Source organism: Pinus tabuliformis, chromosome 7 (assembly GCF_031772625.1).
Source record: "Pinus tabuliformis cultivar Carrire ecotype Pingquan chromosome 7, CPIR1, whole genome shotgun sequence".
NCBI classification, from domain to species: Eukaryota; Viridiplantae; Streptophyta; class Pinopsida; order Pinales; family Pinaceae; genus Pinus; species Pinus tabuliformis.
Window position 1 is genome coordinate 1,623,480,113 of NC_142293.1, and position 24,908 is coordinate 1,623,505,020.

Consider the following 24,908-nt stretch of genomic DNA (forward strand, 5'->3'; position numbering starts at 1 on the left):
ATGCATGCAGTGAGGGTAAAATCCAATTCGAACTAAGAGGCCAATGCCTCACCTTCAGATCCTTCCGAGGATCCCTTCTTGGATTTATTCAATGGACAATTAGTTGCATAATGGCCCACCTCATGACAATTAAAGCATCTCACTTTAGATTTGTCAATCTTCTTCCCTCCATGAGGAGAACTCGATTTGGGATGAGAATACTTCTCCTTCTCTTTCCTTGCCTTACTCGCTAAGGCGAAATTTTCTTCATCCTCCTTGGATGAAGAACCATCTCTGGTGCCCCTCTTGATCTCCTCCAGCATCAGATCCGACAACAGTCGTTCCCAATCTGGCAGTTTCTCTCTTCCGTTCACTGAGTCCTGGTAGCTATGCCAGCTCTTAGGAAGACCGAGGAGAGCAAGACTCACCATTGCATCATCAGTTGTCGTGATTCGTACACTTCCAAACTCATCTCTGCAGGTGGTGAGCTTGTTCAGATATGTAGAGATCGTGTCGCCCTTTTCACACTTGATTTTCTGAAGCTTGTCCTTCAGCACCAACTTCCTCTGGTCACTGTTGCTCTAATATAGATCCTTCAATGTCTTCCACATTGAAAACAGAGTCTCCTTCCCATGGAGACTCGAGACAATATGGTCTCGAACTCCCTCTAGAAGAATCCTCCTTGCTCTTGCCACACATTTCTTCCATTCTGCCAATTCTTGGGCATTAGCTACTGCTGGCTTGGGGATTTCTTGATCAATGAAATCCTTCAAACCATTGTCCTTTAATACTGCCTCCATGCGATCCTTCCAGGCTATGTAATTCGAGCTGCCATCCAGGGCATACTTGAGTCTCAAGCCATTGAACGCCATTGGTGAACTTTGAGATGTGATAAGAAATCGATTCTGTACCTACAATCAAGAACTTCAAACTTCTCCCTTCTTTGTATACTGTTCTCCGCTTTGATCACCTTTGCTCCAATACCATGTAGAAATTTCTCTATAGATCAGCTAGCTCTGATACCATGTAGAAATTTTCACTATGGATTAATCTGATTATGCAATGTACTAAAGCAAAATACTTAATCTACTTCTACTATTAAACCTGCGGAAGCTTAATTGATTTGAGCAAGATCAAACAGAACACATATAACAGAGAAGAAGAATCAATACCACATGAAACACAGAAAAATCCTCTGGGGAAAGCCTCAACTAAAAACCCCGCTATTTGTATTATCATACATGTGGAAATATTTCAGGATTACACAAAGCTTTAGCTCTCAAGCTATCCAGCTCTCAGTACAATCCCTCACTGCTGCTCATAGACAGATAAGGCTTCTCACAAACCTTCTCCTCTGCCCTCCAAGCCTCCTATTTCCTTGCGCAGTTTCTCCGGGGTCCTCCAACTGCAACTTGTGCGATTCTCACCTCACACACAACATTGACCTCTGAAATAACTGCACAATCCTGAAGGAGTTAATTCCTTTTGCATGGATGAGTTTCTTTTATAGGAAAATTCCTCCAACTGATAGTAGAATGTCCCTGTCTTTAATCTCAACTGGGTCTTTGTCTGAACTGACATGCATTGGTTATTTATGAGAGAATATTCAGTAATCGGAGAACACTAGTTGCATGCATGCATGCATTAACTGAATGAACTCACAATTAGTTCTTCCCACTGTTTGAAACTAATTTAACTGTACTTAACTTAGTTAACTGAGCTGACTAATTACAACTCAAATACAACTCATCCTTATCTCCTTAATTAAGGGATAACTTCCTCAATCAAAGGGATCACTGTTGCATGTCTTCACAAAGACTTCATGTTTGATTTTCACCAACTAATTAACTCAAGATGAATTAATTAATTATTTTTCAAATAGCTGCTGAGACTAAATTCGAATTTTAATTCTCAATTTTGATTCAAGGACAAATCAAAATTGGAATATATCTTGAAATGCTATCTATAGCAATGCTATTTTTAGCATTTTTATTTTTTGCATTCTTTGTTGATATTTTCAACACTGGTACCTGAAATGCTATCTATAGTAATGCTATTTATAGCATTTCTTGTTGCTATTTTCAACACCATTTTGAACTAGCAAGATTAGCTAGTTTCTAATGAGTGGGAAATTATTTAGAATGGCTTCCCAAACAATGGAGCCATTTTGAACCTCTTCATTGGGGTTTCTTATCCAATCCACTAAGCACTCTAATAGAAAACATTTTTCCTAAAGAACTTGTGCCTAGAGTCCCATTGTCTTGTATAAGTCCCCACATATTCTTTGTTGCCAATGCCTTCAAGAAGAGAGATATTTTTAGCCCCTATCCCCCAATTCCTTTGGGGGTTGCAAACTTCCTCCAAGACACTAGGATTAAGGATCTTTAATCTTGTGATGATCCAGGTGTATATCAATGACCACCCACCTATTCCACTAGCTCAAAGCATATTTCTCCATTTGGGCGGTTTTTCTATAATTTTTGGGGTCTTGAACTTCAAGGGCCATTTTGAGGCCTTAAACGACATTTTTGTGACATGGAAACAACTTTGGGCTTGGTTGAAATGTGTACTTTTTGGCTAGAACTTTCCAACAAAGATTGTATACAAAATGTACGACCCCGAAAATTCGATATACCACTAACCCCATCAAGGCCACAAACCTTTTGGCGTTTCATCTCCTAGGGTTAGGTTTTTAGACGTTTAGAGTTTCTTCATTGCCACTTTATGTTAAAAATGGATTTTCAACCTCATTGTAATGTGCTCTGCTGATTTTTGAGTAGCTTGGGAGGTACTCCAAGCCCTAGGGTTCGAGGTTTGGAGGTTGAAGCACAGCAAAATTCATTTGTGGGCTTGGAACCCAAGGTTGAGGTTTTGCACCCATCGATGTTTGGGCCAAAACTATGAGGCATTTTCTACATGTGATGGACGGAGATGATGGAGGATAGCGAGGAGAATCCAACGCAACAAGAATCGTTGAAATCTGAGTTGTAGAAGATGAGTTATGAATTCTTGAAGTTGATTATTGATTTCTGGGCATTCAAGTCATGTAGGCTTGAAGGAGGAATGTCCAAAAGTCATGTCTCTTGGGTAATTCGTTGAGCCCTCTTATTTTTCATAAATAAGAGGTGATTGAGGTTCATTTGAACACATCCAAGTGAGAAACACATAGCAAGAAGAAAGCTTGTTGAAGAGAAAATATATCTTTGATTTGGCTGTAGGTAAATAAGGCAGGATGAACAAAGGAGAGAAGGGCCTATTGGGGCATTTTCATGACTATTTGGTCAGTCAAGGTTGTCTCGCAGGAAGGCCGAGTGAGAGGAGAAGGATTTGGGCCTATTTTGGTGACATTTGTGGGAGGACAAACCTCATAAGAGGCAGCCACAACACTGTTCTGAAGTCTGGAGGAGGGCCGAGTCCCTTAACTCAGAAAGAACAGAGGTTGAGGGTTAGTTTAAGGGCTGGTAACAAGCCCAGAGTTCAGCGAGTAGGAGAGGATCCCTAGAGGAAGGAACCCGCCGTTATAGAGAGCAAGTCTGGGTAGGAAACGGGGGTTGGAAATGACTGTGGTCTTGCCCTAACCAGGTCGAGGTTAACAACAGAGAAACAAACCCCAAATAGTGAGAAGTAAGGTATGTATTTTGCTTTGTGTTGGTTCTAGATTTAGACCAGTTTGGATGATATTTATTTGCAGCGTGCGGGAGCCATGTGTTAGGGTTGTCTTGGAGATTAGAAACCCTAACTAGGAGCAGATTCTACAGTGATTGGATTGGGTGCCATTGGACTGATGGAGGACATCATGTTGGTAGCCCAAAGTAGCCCTTGACAAGCAGTCATAAAGAGAGCTTGACAACTGAAGGTTGGGTGAAGTTGTTGGAGCCTAATGTGTAGCTCTTTGATGGACGAAAGAAGCTACTAGATGGCAGATTGGAGCTCAGGTGTTGGCCAACCTAGAAGAACAGATTGGATCAGCCTGTGTTCATTGTAGCATAAGCGACTTGCAACAGTGATAGGTGGCAACCCTCTTGGAGTCTCTATGTGTTGTCCTTTGATGGGCTAAGGGGCAGCTAGAGCGAAGAACAAAAGCGAAGGACTGATAGGACGAGATATGACATAGATGTTGTGATTGTGCACTAGAGCAACAAGTTTCTCATTGTATATTGTATTCTTGTACTTGTGGATAATTGAGGGCCATTATCCCTAGTGCGGGAGACCTAGATTGTTGTATTACTCAGTTGATTTAAAATAACAAAGATTGGGTTGTTGTACATATTTGTACAATATTTTGTAAAAAATTGTCTACACTTGTGCATGTGTGATTCACTGCTATTTATATTCTGTGGTGCAAAGTAGCTTTGTTGAGATTCTTGGTTTGGTAGTGTCAGAGATTTTAAGATTCTATCCCCAACACCAAGATCGTGGAAATTCAACATGCTCTAGCGAATGTGCATAGCCATCACATCTCTTCTTTAGAGATAATGACGGGCCTTTCAATTACTTTTAATTATCTTAATGAGTAATTGGTTAGTTGTGCATTTAAATTGTCAATCCAAGATTAGTTTGGAACAATCGACAAACAATAGTTGTTATGATTGGAGTTGCAATCACGTAGAGGAGTTGCAGCCACATGGAGGAGTTGCAGCCATGCACTTTTGCTCCTATTTGACAATATTATGAAAGACGATATTTTCACAACATAATGCATAAGAACAAGCATAAAAGTGGCTGAAAGGAGATTAATCATAGCTACACTAGGAATGGGGTGATAGTGGATACAAAGTGCATAAGGTGGTGATGGAAAATGGAAGAATGATATCAAAATGGTTATCGACGGGTGTTGAAGATATTTTGTAAAACTTGCTTAGTACAAAAATCAACTCTTAGAGAATCAAACTAAACGTATATATTTATAAGAAAACCTCCCTGCTAATGCTTGTCATAATTCTGTCATATAAGAGTGGATGAATACACTGCGGCTTAAGCTATAGGTCCTTTTACGTCAATACTTCAAGCATGCTCAAAAGATTTTTCATGTTCTTGACTTAAGTTTATCACAAATGATTACTTATGCTTCAACCTTCTTTACAATACTTCTAAAATGTATTTCAACAAAAAACTAAATGGACTGACAAGTCTATGATGGCCAACGAGTTCAGGGTTTAAATCTTCAAAATTCGGAAGTTCAAAGATCTGACCATAGCATAAATGAAAGCCAAGATTAACAAAATAAAATTGTGGATCGTAAGAATTTGAAACTTCAGATCATGGGTTTTTCACTGTCATAATTAAGTCACCACAAAACACACCTTTGAAGGTCGAGTAGAAGAAAGGAGTTTTGAGTCCAATCCACACAAGTTTGACCATGTATTTTGCTGCCCTAGCTGCCTCAAGAAGGTCGAAACTTTGCCTCAGATACTCTGCCTCACAACATCGAAAATTTCAAAGCAAGAGATTCGTTGAGTTTGATGTATCTTTGAGAGTTAGATGAGGTTCCTTTTATAATGTTTGATTAGGCTTAGTTAAGGGCTTTTAAATTAGACGTTGGAGGTCTCTAGATTCTTTTTAAATATTTTAAATTTTAAAATAATAATAGTTTATTAATTGTATTAGGCCCTAAGGAAAATTGCCCTTATGGTGAAGAATTAGTCTTTTTAAATAAGAAGTTTTTGTTATTTTAAAACACTAAGGGACACTCCCTAAATTAATACACTTCCTAAAATAATGTTATGTAAAAAGAAAAACACCCTTTAATAATTAATAAATAATGGTAACTAACCCTTAAGAATCCTATTTAAAGTTTGAAATCAATGATCGACTTAGTGCATATGGTCCTACCTAGGTTGTGAAGTCGGTGATTGGTTTATTGCCTTTGGTTCTTGGAGTTATGTAACTTATACATGGTGAGAATACAGTGATAGACAATGTCATATATTGACAACGGTAGGAGGTGTCATGTCACTAACCCTTGGGGTTTCAGCCTAGAACCTGAGGTCATCAACTTCAATTGTGAATATCTCTCACACCAGGAGGTCTCTCGGGGCGTACCACATATCAACATAAACATATTTTCGAGGAGAATATAATGACATAGATCTCTGACTCAAATTCAATGATTTGACCTACCAAAACCCCTCGACAAATTTGGGGCACATCCTCAGTACAGGGAACCCAAACCCTAAGACTTGGGTTTTCAACCATCCAACAATATAGATGCCATCTTGATGTAATCCGACAATTACTAAGAAGTGTTCACTAACCATTTGACATCAATGACTGGTGTTTTTGGCCAAAGTCAAACCCAGCCAACTCCATGGGTTGACATCAATGACAACACCATCCAACAATCTCCCCTTGTCATTGATGGCAACACACGTACTCCTCCTGCGAGTACAACTCCACTGACATCATGCTTCACCTCCTTCTCGAGATTTCAATCTCCTTCTCAGGTTTTTCTCTCCCCCTTTGACATCAATGGCAAAGGGTTACTCCCCCTGAGAATTTGCTTGCTTCATGTGGACCTGTTATCTGCCTGTGCTCCCCTTGACGAGAAGCCTTCTTGTAATAGTCTGTCAATGACAATCCTTGTGGACCTGTGTCCTAAAGAGAAGCCTTCCTTTGTGAACCTGTAGTCCTTGAACTGTTCTACTCCCCCTGAACCTATTGTGAAACTACCATCTTGTTCAAATTATCTATCTGTCAATCATAGACTTGTGCCATATACTGTTGCATAAACTCCCCCTCTACAAACTTCAAGGAGTCAACAAGTCGAATTGTTCAAAATAGTGATTCACCTAACAAGTCATCTTCACTCGATTCCTCACAACTTGTTACGAATCCTGAAGGCATGACTGTTGGGACTTTCTTGTCTTTCTGCACTTCTTGCTGATCCTTTACCTGTTCTTCCTGTATTTGTTCATCTTGTACCTGTTTCCTCTTCCAAACCTTCTTATTCTTGTCATCAATATTCATGATTGATTCCATTTTGTTCCTACAGTGACGAGCTATGTGTCCATAATTGTGACACTTGTAACATTCCATATCTAGATGGTACCTACATTCTTGAGCTATGTGTCCATGATTATGACATTTAAAGCATTCAATGTCATCCATAGAAGATGCCATTTGGTATTTGTCTCAAGAACCTGCAAACTTGCTTCTAGGGTTTTGCAGATAATAGTTGTACTTGCCAAAAAATTCACAATCCCTAACCATATGTCCATAGTTAGCACATAAAAAGAAATAACCATTAAATAAATGTGCATACTTGAATGGTTCATTCGGATGCGATGGTCCTTGATAGTGGTACCTATCAACAACTTTACAATCCTTGGCCATGTGTCCATGGTTAGCACATGAAAAACAATAACCATTAAATAAACGAACATACCTGGAAGATTTTTCATTCTTCTTTGGAGGCAGTGCTGTAGTCTGTTGTCATCCTTTGTTCTTGACTTCTTTGGTCGCGTTCTTTGGAGTTGCAACATTCTTCTTTGGATTTTTACTTTGATCAAATTCCTTCTTAGAATCATCCTACGAAGATGTGGAGCTTGTACCTTCATCATCTAGAACTTTACCAACTTTAACTGCCTTCATTTTTGCTTCTTCATTTGTATTATCTTGTAAGTATTTTGTTTGCGATCCCTTGAGTTTGTTATCTCATCATGGGTTGCATCAAGTTCTCCTTGCTTTTGAGCAAGGTCTTCCTGAAATTTTTCCTTCAACAATTTACTTCTTTCTTCTGTTTCTTCAACCTGTAGCTTGATAAGAGAGGCCTTCTCAACTTCTCTATTGAGTACCTGTATTTGTTCCATTTGCTTCTCAATCTCAATCTTGACCTTGCTTAGTTCAACTGAAGATGTTTCCAATTCCTTTTACGTTTTGTCAAATGCGGATATATATCTCTGATCAGATTCCTTCCTTTTAATTTCTGCTTCTTGCATCTGTTGTTTGAGCGTGCTAATCTCTGCAAACGCTGTGTCGAGTTCTTGTTGCTTCTGTTGGACTTCTCTCTTGAGGTCTTGTGTCTTTGTATTCTTGACTTCTTCCAATTGAGTTCTAAGACTACTAATCATCTTCTCAGACTCTTCATTTTCCTTGATGAGTTCTTTTATTGTCTTCAATTCTGCTTCCAAAAGTCTTGTCTTTTCCTTTTGACTTTTGAGTTCCTTTATCACCTTGATCACTTGATTTTGAAACTTTGTCTTACTCATTTCTCCAATTTCTTCATCATAATCAGAAGGATCTGAATTTTCAATAACATATTGACCTGATTGCTTTGTTGAATAGAGATTATGAAGCTTTTCCCAAAGAGCTTTAGCTGTTAAACATTGACCAACTTTTGTTTTCACAGAATTTGGCAAAACACTTAAAATTACATTCATGGCCTTTGAATTGTACCTTTTAGCTTTGTCGGTAGATGCATCTCCAGAAACAACTGATTCTCATACTCCATGTGCCTCCAAATGTACTTCCATCCTAAATTCCTATACCCAGTAATTATCTTCATCAAAATTAGGGGTTGATACACAATACTCACTTTCTTCAGATTTTTTTGTACTTGTACCTTCCTTTGAAATCCTTGCAACCTGCTTCTTTGACTTTCCCATCTCTATGCTCTAAAAACTGCCTTCCAGTGGTTAAGCTGTTACTGAAGGAAACAAGCTCTGATTCCGATTGTTGAAACACTGAGATGGGGGTGAATCAATATTTCTTAGCAATTAGCACTTTTTGATCCTTTTTAGAGCATTAGTTATTCTTCAGTTACTATTAATGTTCTTCTTCAACAATTATAAACAATAATTAGCAGTAGACAACACCATACAACAATGCAAAAAGATAAAACAAAGGACACAGAGATTTTTAGGTGGAAAACCCCCTCCGGTTCAAAAACCACCGAACGATTTTTTAGTAATTGTCTTCTCCCTGTTAAAAGAAAATTGATTACATCAAGATTTCAGCTACAACTAAGGGAGGCATCAACCCCCTAATTCACAGGCTACAACCTATAGGATACAACGAGACCCTAATATCCTGTTACAACCAGAAGGACGCCCCAATGCCTTGTAGATTGGGCCACAACTTGATGAGTGCCCCAACACTTTGTTTACCAGCTGTTGTCGGAAAGGATGCTTCGTTTCCCTGTTAGTTTATCAGCCACAACTGAATGAACGCCACAACGCCCTGTGCAAGCCACAACTTACCCTAGCACCACCCTGCCACCCTGAAGTGTTATCAGGCACCAACCTGAAGGTGACTCCAATCACCTGCCTTGCACTACCTTGCGACCCTGATGAGACAGAAGACCACGTTTCACAATTTTCAGATTGGATCCCCTATACTCTGAATCAATGTAGAATAGTTGTAAGGAAAATGTAGAATAGATATCGAATCCTGATAGTTGATGATCACTGTTCCCACAAACTAATGGTTGCACGATGCTACACGTCAATCTATCATTGTACAACTGCACATCACTATCACTACACACTGCATATCACTATCAATGAACAACTGACATTACTGTTACTGCAAATCACTGCATAACTGCAGGCTACCACTGAATGTCACTTCATGAATGAATAGTCATCAATGCTCAACCACTGTCATCATCAGGTTGCACACAATGTTGCAACCATCTGGCACTGCTATCAAATGATGGCATAACCCAAGGTGTCTCAGGTCATCCCAATGCCCTGCAATCAGTGTTCTCAAGTTTTGTCCCCAGAGAGCTACCAACATATATGTCAACACACTATTTGACTGGTCAAGCCCTTTTATCCATCTTCACGTCAACAAACTGTACAACAAGATGATATTGTCCTTCAAAGATTTGATACCCTGTAAGATCACGACTATGTTACCAATACAATACACCTTCTAGGTCATCACTACCTAATACAAGTTCCCATGTCATCTATGTCAACAATAGGTTAATCGTAGTCAATAGATTAGGTCAATATTACTACTTGTCAATTCAAGATTATTATAGTCAATAGGTTAGTTCTTGTATTAATGTGTCAAGTGACAGTCATAATATAGGCAGTTAATTCAAGCTACGTCACATGTTAAGTCGTGGTAAAATCTATCAAGAACTATTAGCTATCATAAGGACAAGTCCAACCACGTTAGATATTTATAGGGTCACTACCTAAGGTTATTAGAATGGTCATTATAGGTACACCAAATTATTATCAAGGTACATAATCATTGTCATATTATCTATTCTTTACCAAGTCATGGTCAAGATTATGAGTAAATCTATCAAGAACTGTTAGCTATCATAAGGACAAGTCCAACCAAGTCAGATATTTATAGGGTCACTGCGTAAGGTTATTAGAATGGTCACTATAGGTACACCAAATTATTATCAAGGTACATAATCATTGTCATATTATCTATTCTTTACCAAGTCATGGTAAAGATTATGTGTCATGTTATAGTCAAAGTAAAGGTGTCAATTCAATGTTGAAGTTTCTAAGTTTACTTACTTAGAAACCCTCTATGCACCTTATCTAATTTATTCCTACCTACTTGTTATTTTCCTTAACAAGTTATTTACACTATAAATATTGAAAATAAACACTAGTACATGCTCAACATATTACAGTTCAACAACTAAAAGAAACATAAACAAATACACCATATGCCACCATTATTTTTGGACTAATGTCCCCGGAATAACCCAATGTGGGAAAACTGGTGCAGCTATCTGAGGGTTTTCTTATTAAGCAATATCAGAGTACAATCTGGGTGCCGAAACTGGCCTACCCAACAGAGAATTTCCTTGGCAGTAATACCTCTCAGTTTCTGACAAATCTTCTGGTTGAAACTCCAAATAATCCTTTCAGCAGCTACTCAACACAAATCTGCCCCAGAAACCCCAGCGTCAACCTCTCTCTGGATTGCGTCAGCCCCTCTCTGCCTCACGCTAGCCTTGCGTCAGCCCTGGATGGGTCTGCATCAGCCCTGGGATGCCCTACATCAGCCCTCTGGCCCTTTGCGTCAGCAATGCTAGCCTCTCTAAGGCTCTGCGCAGCTCCCAGCTGCCTCTGCGTGAGCCCTGGCTGGCTCTGCGTCACTCTCCTTGGCTACTGCGCTGCTCTCCCGACACTATCTTTGCCTCTCTGTCTCTCTATACTCAAATGCCCCTCAGCTGCATCTCCTGATCACTAATTCTATCTCTCTTAGCAAACCCTGCTCTAGAGAATAGAATGACTGATCAATCTGTGTGTTCTCCAAGTGACCCTCAAGCCTCCTCTTAAACTTTTCCTGTTGACATATCAACGGCCGAGATTAAGTCCCTAATCAACGGCTAAGATTAGATCTGGCTTGATCCATGTCTTTTGAGCCATTCTAACACAGATTCATATTAATACACATTAATATTTTATTTTCCCTAAGTTTAGACTTAGGGACTCCATTAAAAATAGTAATTATTTTAAAATCCACTGATCTGTTTAGAATCTGCCCAAACCCTTTCTGGATATTGGAGATCTCATGTGCCCCAACCTCTCCACCAAATTTCGTGGCTAGAGCAAATCCGATGCTACCCCAAATCAACATTCAATATCTGAGATTACTACATACTCCTTAAGACTGAACTCACTGTTCATGAAGTCAAACTATTTGACTACTACTGCGGTAGATGACTTGAATTTTCAATTAGTCTTAATTTCAAAGTTCATTGTATGGTCAAGAATCACTTCCAGATAACGTTATGCTACTGTTTTACATACTTTCGATCACACTTAGGTATATATATGTGTGTGTGTGTGTGTACTGAAACACAAGGGCACTTTTATAGTTGAATACGACTTTAAGTTTGCAACATCCCAAAAGTCAATGTACAAGAGTACAAAATTGTATATGTTAAGAGACTGTCACAGAGGTAAGGTAATGATATGATTGTAAAGCAACTTTCATGTCTCAAAACTTTACTTCAATGCTCATAATTTAATTGAGTCTAGATTGATTTTTTTTAAAACTTGCTTAGTACAAAAATCAGCTCTTAGAGAAGCAAACTAAACGTAAATATGTATAAGAAAACCTCCCTGCTAATGCTTGTCATAATTCTGTCGTGTAAGAGTGGATGAATAGATTACGAATTAAGCTATAGGTCCTTTTATGTCAATACTTCAAGCATGTTCGGAAGATTTTTTATGTTCTTGACTTAAGTTTGTCACAGATGATTACTTATGCTTCAACCTTCTTTACAATACTTCTAAATGTATTTCAACAAAAAACCGAATGGAATGACAAGTCTGTGATGGCCAGCGAGTTTAGGGTTTAGATATTCAAAATTCGGAAGTTCAAAGCTCAAACCATAGCATAAATGCAAACCAATATAAACAAAATAAAATCACAGATCTTAAGAATTTGAAACTTCAGATCATGGATTCTTCATTGTCATAATTAAGTCACCATAAAACACATCTTTGAAGGTCGAGTAGAAGAAAGGAGTTTTCAGTCCAATCCACAAAAGTTTGACCATGTATTTTGCTGCCCTAGCTGCCTCAGGAAGGTCGAAACTTTGCCTCAAATAATCTGCTTCAGACTTGTGAAAATTCCAAAAACCAGAATCCTATTGCAACAACTAGTATTATTTCTTCTAACTAATAAGATAGTTATTCAGTTTATTACTACGACAATACTGAAATAAACACATTGCAACCTTCACAAATAAAACTACGAAAAATAAATATCGTTGGAACTGAGAAAATACTAGCACACAATAAAAATAACAACGTTATTTTTGGACAAAAGTCTCGGAAAACCCAATGTGGGAAAATTGGTGCAGCAGATGAGGGTTTTATTTTATTATGCAACTGTGAAAATCTGAGTACAATTTAAATGCCTGAAACTAGCAATCCATTGTAAGAAAATCTAGGCAAAATTATTGAAGGGAATTACCCTTCCTCCACAAGCAATCCTGACACAACTTCCCTTCAGTAAACTTGGCCTCCTGGACCCTCTGCGTCAGTCTCTACACTGCTTTCTGCAGTCTCTATGACGTTAGGCCTCCAACCAGTCTCTGGTGAAGTCGTTATGCCTTCCTTTGCTGAGGAAATAGTCTCTCCGACACTTTGGAACCTCTGCTCGGCCTTTGGAACTGAGGACGAATTTTTCCTCAGCTAAATCGAAATGCCAATATGAAGCAACTGCGCAGTCCTCTGCGCTGCCTCACTGGGAATAACTCGACCCTCTTGCTGCTACCTCTCTGGATCTGGAAAACTTCCTCCGAACTCACTGTCCCTGCCCCTCACTCACTGCTTCGATCTCTGGCTCTTCGGTAGCTCACTGCTGCTACTCTGGAAATCGATTTGCCAAGAAAATCGAATTTCTAGTGTTCTCCAAGTGCCCATTGACTTCCTCTTATAATCCACTGTTTGAGCACCAACGACCAAGATTAAAACTTAATCAATGGCTAGGATCATCTTGGAGTTGGTCCGTGTGAGTTTCTAGATGAGTCTCACCTTATCTCAATTAATACTGATTAATTAACAATATTCCCAGAGTTTAAACTTAGGAAATATTTAAAAATCAGCTAATAATCTAATTGAGACACTTCTAGGTGGAATTCCTAGAAACAATTTCTAGGTTTTGAAGAACTCATGTATTCTAGCCTCTCAACCAAATTTTGTGGCTAGAACACATCCGATGCTACAAAAACTAACAGTCCCTCTTAGCGATGATTGTGTTATCTCCAACTAGTGCTCAACAACTCATGTTGCTATCTGCTACATCCTGCTGCTACAACACCCCGTTTCTGTATCACCCCTATCACGTTGTTGATGTCTGGCTACCACTGCACAACTCTGATGCTGCATCTGTGTTGTTGCTGACACTGCCAACACTGCATTTGCACTGCAACTTCCTCTCATTTGTTGCTACTGCAACTACAACTACTGCAACTGAAAAGCATCCAAAATACTAAATCAACTGTGTTTAGTATGATGCATATGTCTCCCAAGTCTTGACTGCTACTAGTATCTGCACTGTCTCTGAAGAATCTGCGTTGTTGCCAACTCTACCCTTATCCACTTGCTTTGTTGTCAACACTGCTCTGCGCTCCTTAGCATCTGACTACTACTAGTCTGCAACTGTCACTTTGGTAGTGACTGCATCAACTACCACTGATCCATCCTACTACTAAATATTGTGGGCCCCCGTAGCAAGGTAATGATCCATGAGGTGGAATCCTCAAGGACCCTGCCCAATCTCTGTAGCTCTCTGGGGCTACAACTCCAAGTCACCCCACCTCACTCCTAGAGGTATGGATGCCAACATCGCGAAGTCTTCCTCCAACTTGGAGCACAACCTATCTATCTCAACACGTGTTGTCACCTAGTGCTGCTTCTCCTGCTTGTCCTTCTTTCTGAGAGGACACTGGGTACTATAGTGGCCAAACTCGCCACACCTGAAGCACTTGACCTTAGATAGGTCCTTCTTCTTCTGCTGCTCCCCTTGCCCCTCATTGGGACCCTTTGATGCGAGGGCCACATTCTCCTCCTCCTTCACCACCTTCGATACGATGCTACTGTTGCCACTGATGGAGCTCTTTGAGAGAGCTCTACTCAACTACTCCTGTTGCAAGTCTAACCACATCCTGTCCCATTCTGGTAGCTTGTCTTTTCTCAATATACTTTGGAAAACATCTTTCCACTCCTAAGAGACACTGTTTAGTGCTAATCTCACTAGCTTTGTTGATTGAAGCGTTGCTCCAACAACTGCAAGCTGGTCTCGAACCTCCTGAATCTTGGTGAGGAAGGGATTTATGCCTTCCCCCTTTTACATCCTGATGCATATCAGCTTCTCCTCTAGGAACATCTTCTGTTGCTCGGAAGTACCCTGGTATAGCATGGAGAGAGCATCCCACATTTCTTTGGTTGTTCCCTTGGCCGCTATATGTGAGACTATATGATTCTGAACTCCATCCAGGATCAAACGCTTTGCCCACGCCATCTCCTTCCTATATTCCTTGAGCTGGTCTGCATGCTAAGTAACTGCCACAACATTATCAATGTAGGCTTTCAGGCCATATTCATGTAGAAGGACATCCTAGCCTTCCAGCTGACATAGTTGGAAGCTTCATCCAACCTATACTGATCTTTAAGCCTTGCAGTGGCCATCTCTGAAATTGTGGAAAACTTCCACTTTCCCTGTGCTCAGCTACTACTTTGTTATTTGCACTCCCTCCTGGAATGTGTGGCTCTGATCGCTGCTACTGCCAATTTGCAACTAGAAATTCAAACTTCTGAGACTCGAAATTCCGCGAGGAAAATTTCCCTTTGCTGTGTGTGCTTTTCTCTTCCACCCGACCCGAATTTTGCTTCTGCAACTTGTAGCAAAAAACTATGCGTCCAACCAGCAATCTCCTAAGCGAAAATCTGAGCTGCAACTTCTCCCTCTGACTGTTGGAATCACTCTCATGGGAAAATCAAATTTTTTGCACACTTGCAACTGAAAATCGAACTATTGGCCCTGCAATTGGCCCTGCCTGTCTGAACACTGCACTACCTCAAGAATTTCGGCCTGCTGTTCCCTCTGAGTAGCGAAATTCTTTCTCCACCTCTGAGCTTCCCGGTTGACCACTCACATTCTGATACCATGTGAAAATTCCGAAAACCAGAATCCTATTGCAGCAATTGGTATTATTTCTTCTAACTGATAAATTAATTACTTAGTGTATTGCTACGGCAACATCGAAATAAACACACTGCAACCTTCACAAATAAAATTGCGGAAAATAAATAGAGTTGTGTTGATTTGGGGTAGCATCGGATGTGCTCTAGCCATGATAATTGGTGGAGAGGCTAAAGCACATGAGATCTACAACACCCAGAAATGGTTTGGGCAGAATCTAACAGTTTGGGAGATATTAAAATAATTAATATTTTTAATGGAGTTCCTAAGTCTAAACTTAGGAAAAATAAAATATTAACGTGAATTAATATAAAACTGGGTTAGAATGGTCCAAAGGTCATGGATCAAGCCAAATCTAATCTTAACCGTTGATTAGAGATTTAATCTCGGTCGTTGATGGACCAACGAGAAAAGTATAAGAGGAGGCTTGAGGGTCAGTTGGAGAGATCAAGAACTCGATTTTCTGGGGCAGGGTTTGCTGAGGAAATTGAGTGAAGTGATCTGATTTGCAGCTGAGGGACAGTGAATACATAGTAGAGAGGTAGAGTTAGTACTGGGAGGATCAGCGCAGAAGCCGGGAGAGGTTGACACAGAGGCAGCTAGAGGGAGCCAGAGGCCACGCAGGATCTGCACAGAGCCAGTGAGGGTCAGTGTGTGAGACGCAAAGGCTCCAGAGGCTAACGTAGAGCCCAGAGAGGCTGACGCTGGGCCAGAGAGGCTAACGCTAGACCAGAGAGGCTGACGCTGGGCCTAGAGGTAGTGCTGAGAGATTTTTTGTCGGACAAACTAGGAGCTGGAGAGCCGGATAGGGTGACGTAGTCCCTATCAGAGTGACGCAGAGCAGCAAAAGCTGCATTGTTGCTATGGGATCGTTCATCCGGTGATTTAGCCAGAATATTCGTCTCCGACTGAGAGGTACTATTGCCAAGGGCATTCTCTGTTGGGTGAGCCATTTTTGGCACCCAGGTTGTATTCTGAAACTGCATAATAATAAAACCCTCTGAATAGCTACACCGGTTTTCCCGCATTGGGTTTTTCCAGGGACATTAGTCCAAAAAAAAACGATGTCACTTGTGTGCTTGTTTACTTTCAGTTGTTGATCTGTATGTGTTGATACTGTGCTTGTATTTATTTTCAGTATTTACATGGTAAATAACTTGTTAAGTAACTGAACAAGTAGGAAGAAATAAATTAGATAGCACAGGAAGAATTTCTAAGGGGTTAAACTTAGAAATTCCAACATGGTATCAAAGCTTGGTTATAGATCACAGGATAACTGAAGGCATCAACCGAACAGAGCAGCAGCAGCAGAAACAACTGTCCCGAGTGACAGAACCTGTTCATAGCAGAAAGCAGCAAGGAAGGGGTGATGTAGAGAGACTGCGTCATTAGTTCGAGCCAGGAGGAGGATCAATGCTGAGGCAGAGAGGAGCAGACCTGACCTACACAGTGCCTGGTCATCTTTCTCAGTCAGGAAGGATCAACGGTGTGGCCAGGAGGTGCAGATTTTGCTGGTGCCGGGATTGTGCAGAGCCTAGAGGCTCAGACCTTCAGATTGCTGAGGCATAGGAGGTTGTGGGTGAGTTGCGGAGTGAAGCTGGTGGGGTACTGTGGTCAGAACAATACCTAACAAGGCAAGACCAAGGAGGAGGGAGTTGCTACTGAGGATTTCTAGCCAAGAAATCCGGATTAGTGGTGCAGTTGCACAACAATCAGAGTGGGGCATCTCGACATTGGTAGAGGGGTTTCCAAAAGGGAAATTGAGGCTCAGAAGGAGTCAAACTGAGAACTTCCAGACGGGAAGTTGAGAGACTCAGCAGGAGTTGATCAGAGGACTTCCAGGAGGTTAGTAGAGGGACTCGAAAGAGTCGAAAGAGGAGCATCGAAATGGCAGTGAATGGGCTAAGAGATGAGGATAGACTGGACGGAGCTTCCAACTTCGTAGTCTGGAAGGCCAAGATCTTGTCCATTTTAGACAGGTATCGCATCAATCACTTCGCCTTGAAGATGATAGTGATCCCAGTTGACCCAGTTAAAAATGAGAAGTATGAAGAGGCAATGGCTAGGGCTAAGTGCATTATCCTTGACGGGGTCAAGGATCATGTGGTACCACATATTGCCGAGAAGGGTACGGCAAATGAGATGTGGGATGCCCTGAAGAAGTTGTATCAACATACTTCCGTGCAGAGGAAGATGCTTCTAGAAAATCAACTGCGGTCATACTAGATGCAGAGTGGAGAGCGAATAGATATCTTCCTCGGGTGATTGACAGAGATCCGTGACCGACTTCCATAGGGGCCACGCTAGATGAGGAGATGTTGGTGAAGACCGCACTGAACGCAGTCTTAGAGGACTGGGAAGTATTTGTCCAGAGCTTACTAGGCAAGTCAAACCTTCCGGATTGGGAGGAGTTGTGGGCAACTCTTCATCAAGAAGAGATCAAACGGCTAACCAAGGCAGGGAGTAGCGGTAAGGGGGTCAGAATCAAGAAAGAGGAAGAGAAGGATGCTGTTCTAGCATCTGCAGGAAAGCAAGAGAAACAGAAGAAGAAGGACCTCTCCAAGGTCAAGTGCTTCCACTGTGGGGAACTGGATCACTATGCGAACTAGTGTCCAAGGAAGAAGAGCAAGGGAGAAGTCTCTGAGACCAAGGCAACGCTAGTGAGGGCGGAGAAAGAAGTGGAGACAAATGACGACTGTGCCATGAGTGTTCATGCACCACTTGAGCGAAAGTGGGGAAACATCGAGCTGTAGTCAGACGGACTACAGACGATGAGGGGCAGGATCCTCGAGGTACCCAACCTCTTGGATTATACTTGGCTACGGGAGCCCCGAAGAGAAGTAGCAGGACTGACGGATGTCGGTAGAGACGAATGCGGATGGAGCAATAGAGAGTGCTACAGTGCAGGAGTCCCAGGACAGCGTGGGGCAGCAGTGTGAGATGCATGGAGTTGTTGCAGCAGCACAGAGGTCAGTAGAGGGAGCACTTGTCAGAGACAGAGGGAGCTTCAACATCGGGAGTGTTTCTAGCCTGACAGAGATGTTAGAATTGGGAGGATCAATTACTTACTTCTCAGTAACTGAGTTGCAGTGCAGCAGTTAGCAGTGGCAGTGCTATAGGCAGCACGATGCAGCATGATGAGAGGGGATGCAGTGCAAATGCAGCAATGGCAGTGGCAGGGCCATGGGCAACAGCACAGATGCAGAGGGAGCTGCCGTACAGATGCAACAGTGGCAGTGGCAAGGCCATGGGTAGCAGTACATGATGCAGTAGTGCAGAGGATGTTGGGCGGGGAGGCCTAGCATCAACACAGGGACTGATGCTGGATGATCAGGGTGATACTCAGTGAGGAGTATTATTAGAGCACAGTCCTTGCTAAGAGGGAGTGTTGATTTGGGGTAGCATCAAATGTGCTCTAGCCATGAAAATTGGGGGAGAGGCTAAAGCACATGAGATCTCCAAGACCAAGAAATGGTTTAGGCAGAATCTAACCAATTTGGGAGATATTAAAATAATTAATATTTTTAATGGAGTTCCTAAGTCTAAACTTAGGAAAAATAAATATTAACGTGAATTAATATAAAACTAGGGTAGAATGGTCCAAAAGGCATGGATCAAGCCAAATCTAATCTTAGTCGTTGATTAGAGATTTAATCTCGATCGTTGATGGACCAACGAGAAAAGTATAAGAGGAGGCTTGAGGGTCAGTTGGAGGACACACCGAGAGAGATCAAGAACTCGATTTTCTGGGGCAGGGTTTGCTGAGGAAATTGAGTGAAGTGATCTGATTTGCAGCTGAGGGGCAGTGAATACATAGCAGAGAGGTAGAGTTAGTACCGGGAGGATTAGCGCAGAAGCTGGGAGAGGTTGACGCAGAGGCAACTAGAGGCCACGCAGAGGCAGCTAGGAGCTGCACAGAGCCAGTGAGGGCCAACATGTGAGACGCAGAGGCTCCAGAGGCTGACGCAGAGCCCAGAGAGGCTGATGCTGGGCCAGAGAGGCTGACGCAGGGCCTAGAGGCAGCGCTGGGAGAATTTTTTCTGGGACATACTGGGAGCTGAAGAGCCGGATAGGGTGACGCAATCCCTATCGGAGTGATGCAGAGCAGCAGAAGCTACATTGTTGCTGTGGGATCGTTCATCAGGTGATTTAACCGGAATATCTGTCTCCGACTAAGAGGTATTATTGCCGAGGTCATTCTCTGTTGGGTGAGCCATTTCTGGCACCCAGGTTATATTCTGAATCTGCATAATAATAAAACCCTCTGAATAGCTGCACCGGTTTTCTGGCATTGGGTTTTTTCAGGGACATTAGTCCAAAAACAACGGTGTCACTTGTGTGCTTGTTTACTTTCAATTGCTGATCTATATGTGTTGATACTGTGCTTGTATTTATTTTCAGTATTTACATGGGAAATAACTTGTTAAGTAATTGAACAAGTAGGAAGAAATAAATCAGATAGATAGGAAGAATTTCTAACGGGTTAAACTTAGAAATTCCAACACGCTGGAATTGAGAAAATACTAGCACACACACATAAAAATAACACCGTTTTTTTTGGACAAAAGTCCTCAGAAAAACCTTATGTGGGAAAACCAGTGCAGCAGATGAGGGTTTTATTTTATTATGCAACAATGAAAATCTGAGTACAATCTGGATGCCTGAAACAAGAAATCCACAATAAGAAAATCTAGGCAAAATTATTGAAGGGAATTACCCTTCCTCCACAAGCAATCACGACACAGCCTGCCTTAAGAAAACTCGACCTCCTAGACCCTCTACGTCAGCCTTTGCACTGCTCTGCGCAATCTCTATGATGTCAAGCCTCTAACCAGTCTTTGATGAAGTCATTTTGCCTACCTTTGTTGAGGAAATCGTCTCTTCAGCACTTTGGAACCTTTGCTCGACCTCTAAATCTGAGAACGAATTTTTCCTCAACTAAATTGAACTGCCAATATGAAGCAACTGTGCAGTCCTCTACGTTGCCTTGCTAGGAATAACTCAGCACTCTTATCGCTGTCTCTTCGGATCTGGGAAACTTCCTCCAGACTCACAGTCCTTGCCCCTCACTCACTGCCTTGATCTCTGGCTCTCTAACAGCTGACTGCTGCTATTCTAGAAATCGATCTGCTAAGGAAATCGAATTTTTGGTGTTCTCAAGTGTTAATTTTTGCAACTGCGGTAAAATTCCACCTTGGACAGCTCAAATGAATGAGATGATGATTGCATTAGATTCCTCTTTTCGAGAGGACCAAAATTGACCTAAAGATCACCCAATTTGGTCAAGCAGAAGTTTAGTTATGAATTATTTTATTCATACATGTATTATGGAATGGGTCAGTCCAAACCACATGAGTAACCACTTGGGTCAGTCTTAACCCCAAGTGAACCCTCAGGAAAGCCTATAAATAGAAGAGACCTCAAGATCATTTGGACACATCTTCTCTTCTCATTTGTTTTGGTTCGCACATGTTCGACGGAAGGAGTTCGCACAAGGGTCGGAAATCACAGGCAAGGTTCACTCTAGGTTAGGGTTTTCTGGATCTCGGACGCTAGCACAAAACTGGGCATTTTAGTCCAAGGACACTGGCACACAATCCTATGAGAGCGACCAAAGACCCATAGACGCTAGCACAAAGGGTTATGGGAGCGACTTGGTCCTCAGAGGCAGATTTGGCGGTATCGGTCCCCAGTCGCTCGTACAGAGTGGTCTTGAGAGCGACTAGGCTGTAACTTCAAGGGATCAACCAAGGGTTTTAGGTGTATTGTGCCCCAGTCGCAGGCACAGAGTCTTCCTGAGAGCGGCTGAGTAGTCACAGTCGCCCTCACACAGTATCCGAGAGAGTGACCAAGGAGTTTTGGTCGCACACAGACAGTTCTGATGAAAGCGACCAGAGTTCAGATCTAGGGTTTGACATCTTGGCTTCAGTTGACTTCAGTGATTTGGTAGATCTGGGTTTCTTTCTGTTGTTATACGGATATATAGATATGATTTGTTAGTATCCATTGTAAACATATGTATTGGTATCATTGACAGTGATAACAGTTCTCATCAGTGTTCAACACAGTGACAACGGTATACGGCAATTGACATCAGTTTGTGACAACACATTACAACCATCAGTATGAGGGTTCTGATTCCTAGCATGATTAGATCTGTTTCATGGATATCATTATTGTTTTGCTGCATAGATAAAGTTATGGATCATTGTACTCTCTTTTGCTGCATCATTTGATGACGATCTAAGAAGAAGAAGATTTGCAAGGGTTTTCCCCATAGTGGGTTTTGCCTTGGTCTTGGACCAATCCTGGTGTCTCTATGTGTGTGCATGCTTTTCTTCTATTGTTCCTTTTTGTTCCGCTGCATTGATGATGATGGTGATGTTGTTTCTTTCTATATAATTGCATATGCTGATGTATAATGGTGTAGATCTGAATAATGTAATGATGATATGGGGTGAACTTAATGTATTAATGATGAAATGCAATTATCATAGCAAAGAACAATGTCACCCTAAGAAAATTTAATATCAAGTGTGTTCTCCAAGTGCCCATCGACTTCTTCTTATAATCCACCGTTGGAGCACCAACAACCAAGATTAAAACTTAATCAATGGCTAGAATCATCTTGGAGTCGATCTATGTTAGTTTCTAGATGATTTTCACCTTATCTCAATTAATACTGATTAATTAACCATATTCCCTAAGTTTAGACTTAGGAAATATTTAAAAATCAGCTAATAATCCAATTGAGACACTTCTAGGTAGAATTTACAAAAAAATTCTGGGTTTTGGAGACCTCATGTATTCTAGCCTCTCAACCAAATTTCGGTGCTAGAACACATCCGATGTTACAGAAACTAACAAGACCACCGAAAATTTTAGAGTAAGAGATTCGTTGAGTTTGATGTATCTTTGAGAGTTAGATGAGGTTCCTTTTATAGTGTTTGATTAGGCTTAGTTAGGGACTTTTAAATTAGACGTTGGAGGTCTTTAGATTCTTTTTAAATATTTTAAAATGATAATAGTTTATTAATTGTCTTAGGCTCTAAGCAAAGGAAAATTGCCCTTATGGTGAAGAATTGGTCTTTTTAAATAAGAAGTTTTTGTTATTTTAAAACACTAAGGGACACCACCTAAATTAATACACTTCCTAAATTAATGTTATGTCAAAAATCAAAAGGAACCCTTTAATAATTAATAAATAATGGTAACTAACCCTTAAGAACCCTATTTAAAGTTTGAAATCAATGATTGGCTTAGTGCATATGGTCCTACCTAGGTTGTGAAGTCAATGATTGGTTTATTTCCTTTGGTTCTTGGAGTTATGTAACTTATACGTGGTGAGATTACGGTGATAACCAATGTCATATATTGAAAACCGTAGGAGGAGGTGTCATGTCACTACCCCTTGGGGTTTTAGCCTGGAACCTGGGGTCACCAACTTCAATTGTGAATATCTCTCAAACCAGAAGGCCTCTTGCGGCGTACCACATATCAACAAAAACATTTTTTAGAGGAGAATATAAGGACATAGATCTCGACCCAAACTCAATGATTTGACCTACCAAAAACCCTCGACAAAGTCAGGGTACATCCTTTGTTAAGATTAGGTATGTTCTATGCTAGAGCAATTTATTTAAATTTTCACAGTTAGCAATCACATCAGTATTAAGATAAACTGCAAATAGAACATAATATAAATCGCAAAAGACATGCCAAGACAAGAGGACACAAGATGTGGCACTAGCCAGGGAAAAACCCCACAATGTGTGGGGAAACCCTTGATCAATTCTTCTTTTATGTTCTTCAAAGTTCAGCAGAGAAAGAGAGAGAGTAAATTTACAATAGAAGTCAATACTTTGACTTATGATATCTATAGAGATCAGTTGAAGACATATTGCTTCAACTGATTCTCTAAGGTGACTTCTTCACCTATCATAGTGCTGCACCTTGTCCATTTGCTGCACCTTACCGTGTAGCACCATCATGCTGCATCATACTATGCTGCCCATACATCATCGTCATTATGCTGCCCCTGCTAGTATGAATCATCGTCATCATGCTGCTTGTGCATATGCTGCCCCTGCTAGTATGAATCAACGTCATCATGCTGCCTGTGCATCATCAATGATTATCATGCTGCCCTTGCCATCATCATGATTATCATGATGCCCTTGTCATAATACACTGATTTCTATATCTCAGGATGCTGTGTGTAACATAGTCCCTTCGTCCAAGATTTTCATCTTCAGATCACTATTGTATTACACTATCCAATATGCTTAGAAAGACTGCTTCTTTCATAGACAGCCTTGGATTTACCACGCTGTCACCCACAGCTTTGTATTACTGCGGCTTCACTTTCATGTTGTTTATGATCTGCGTATTAGGCTATAGGTCAGCGTATATATGTTTCATTTACCTGTGCATATATATGTGAATCTTGCTGCGTAAGCTATCTCAATGACCAGCATATATATATTTCATTGTTGCGTTCATTGCCTGTGTATATATAGCTATTTCCATTGCCTTCATGACTGCGTGATATTCATGACAGCGTATCTATGTTTTACTGAATACACAGGGTATCACTGGTTCATTGACCAACGTATAGTATCTATGTCCCATTTGATCTGCGTATGGGTGCTTCATGAAGATCGTAGCTAGGTCCTTAGATAACTGCGGTTGTGGTTATGACTGCGGCTAGGTCTTCAACGAGCAGCGTAGTTCCATATACTTTGACTGCGGCTAGGTCTTCAACGAGCAACGTAGTTCCATATACTTTGATTGCGGCTAGGTCTTCAACGAGCAACATAGTTCCATATACTTTGACTGCGTTATAAGTACGCTGCCAGATCCGAGATTATTACAGCCTCATCTGCTGCATGGATATGCCTACGTGGATCATCCTTTGCTGCTGCGTGGAATCCTCGTATGCCTGCGTGGATATGCCCTTATCTGCTGCGTATATATATTGTTCATCTCAGCGTATGGTTGCGTGGATAAGGTCACCATTACAGCGTGTGGATTGCCTTCATTATAGCGTATGGACTACGGCTATTTCTACTACAGCTATATCTGCAGCTAGGGCATCCAACGTATTCTCTTTTGTGTCTTCTCCTTCTCCAAAAACCCAAGACGTGGAGAGGAGTTCACATGGAGAATGTGTGTTCAAATGACTTCAAGTCCTTGCCAATTTATACTAAAACGTATAGGTTGAATAGACATGACGTTTGGTCTTCTTGAGCCTACGCAAGAGCTGGTCGGCTTGATAATAATTTCATAAT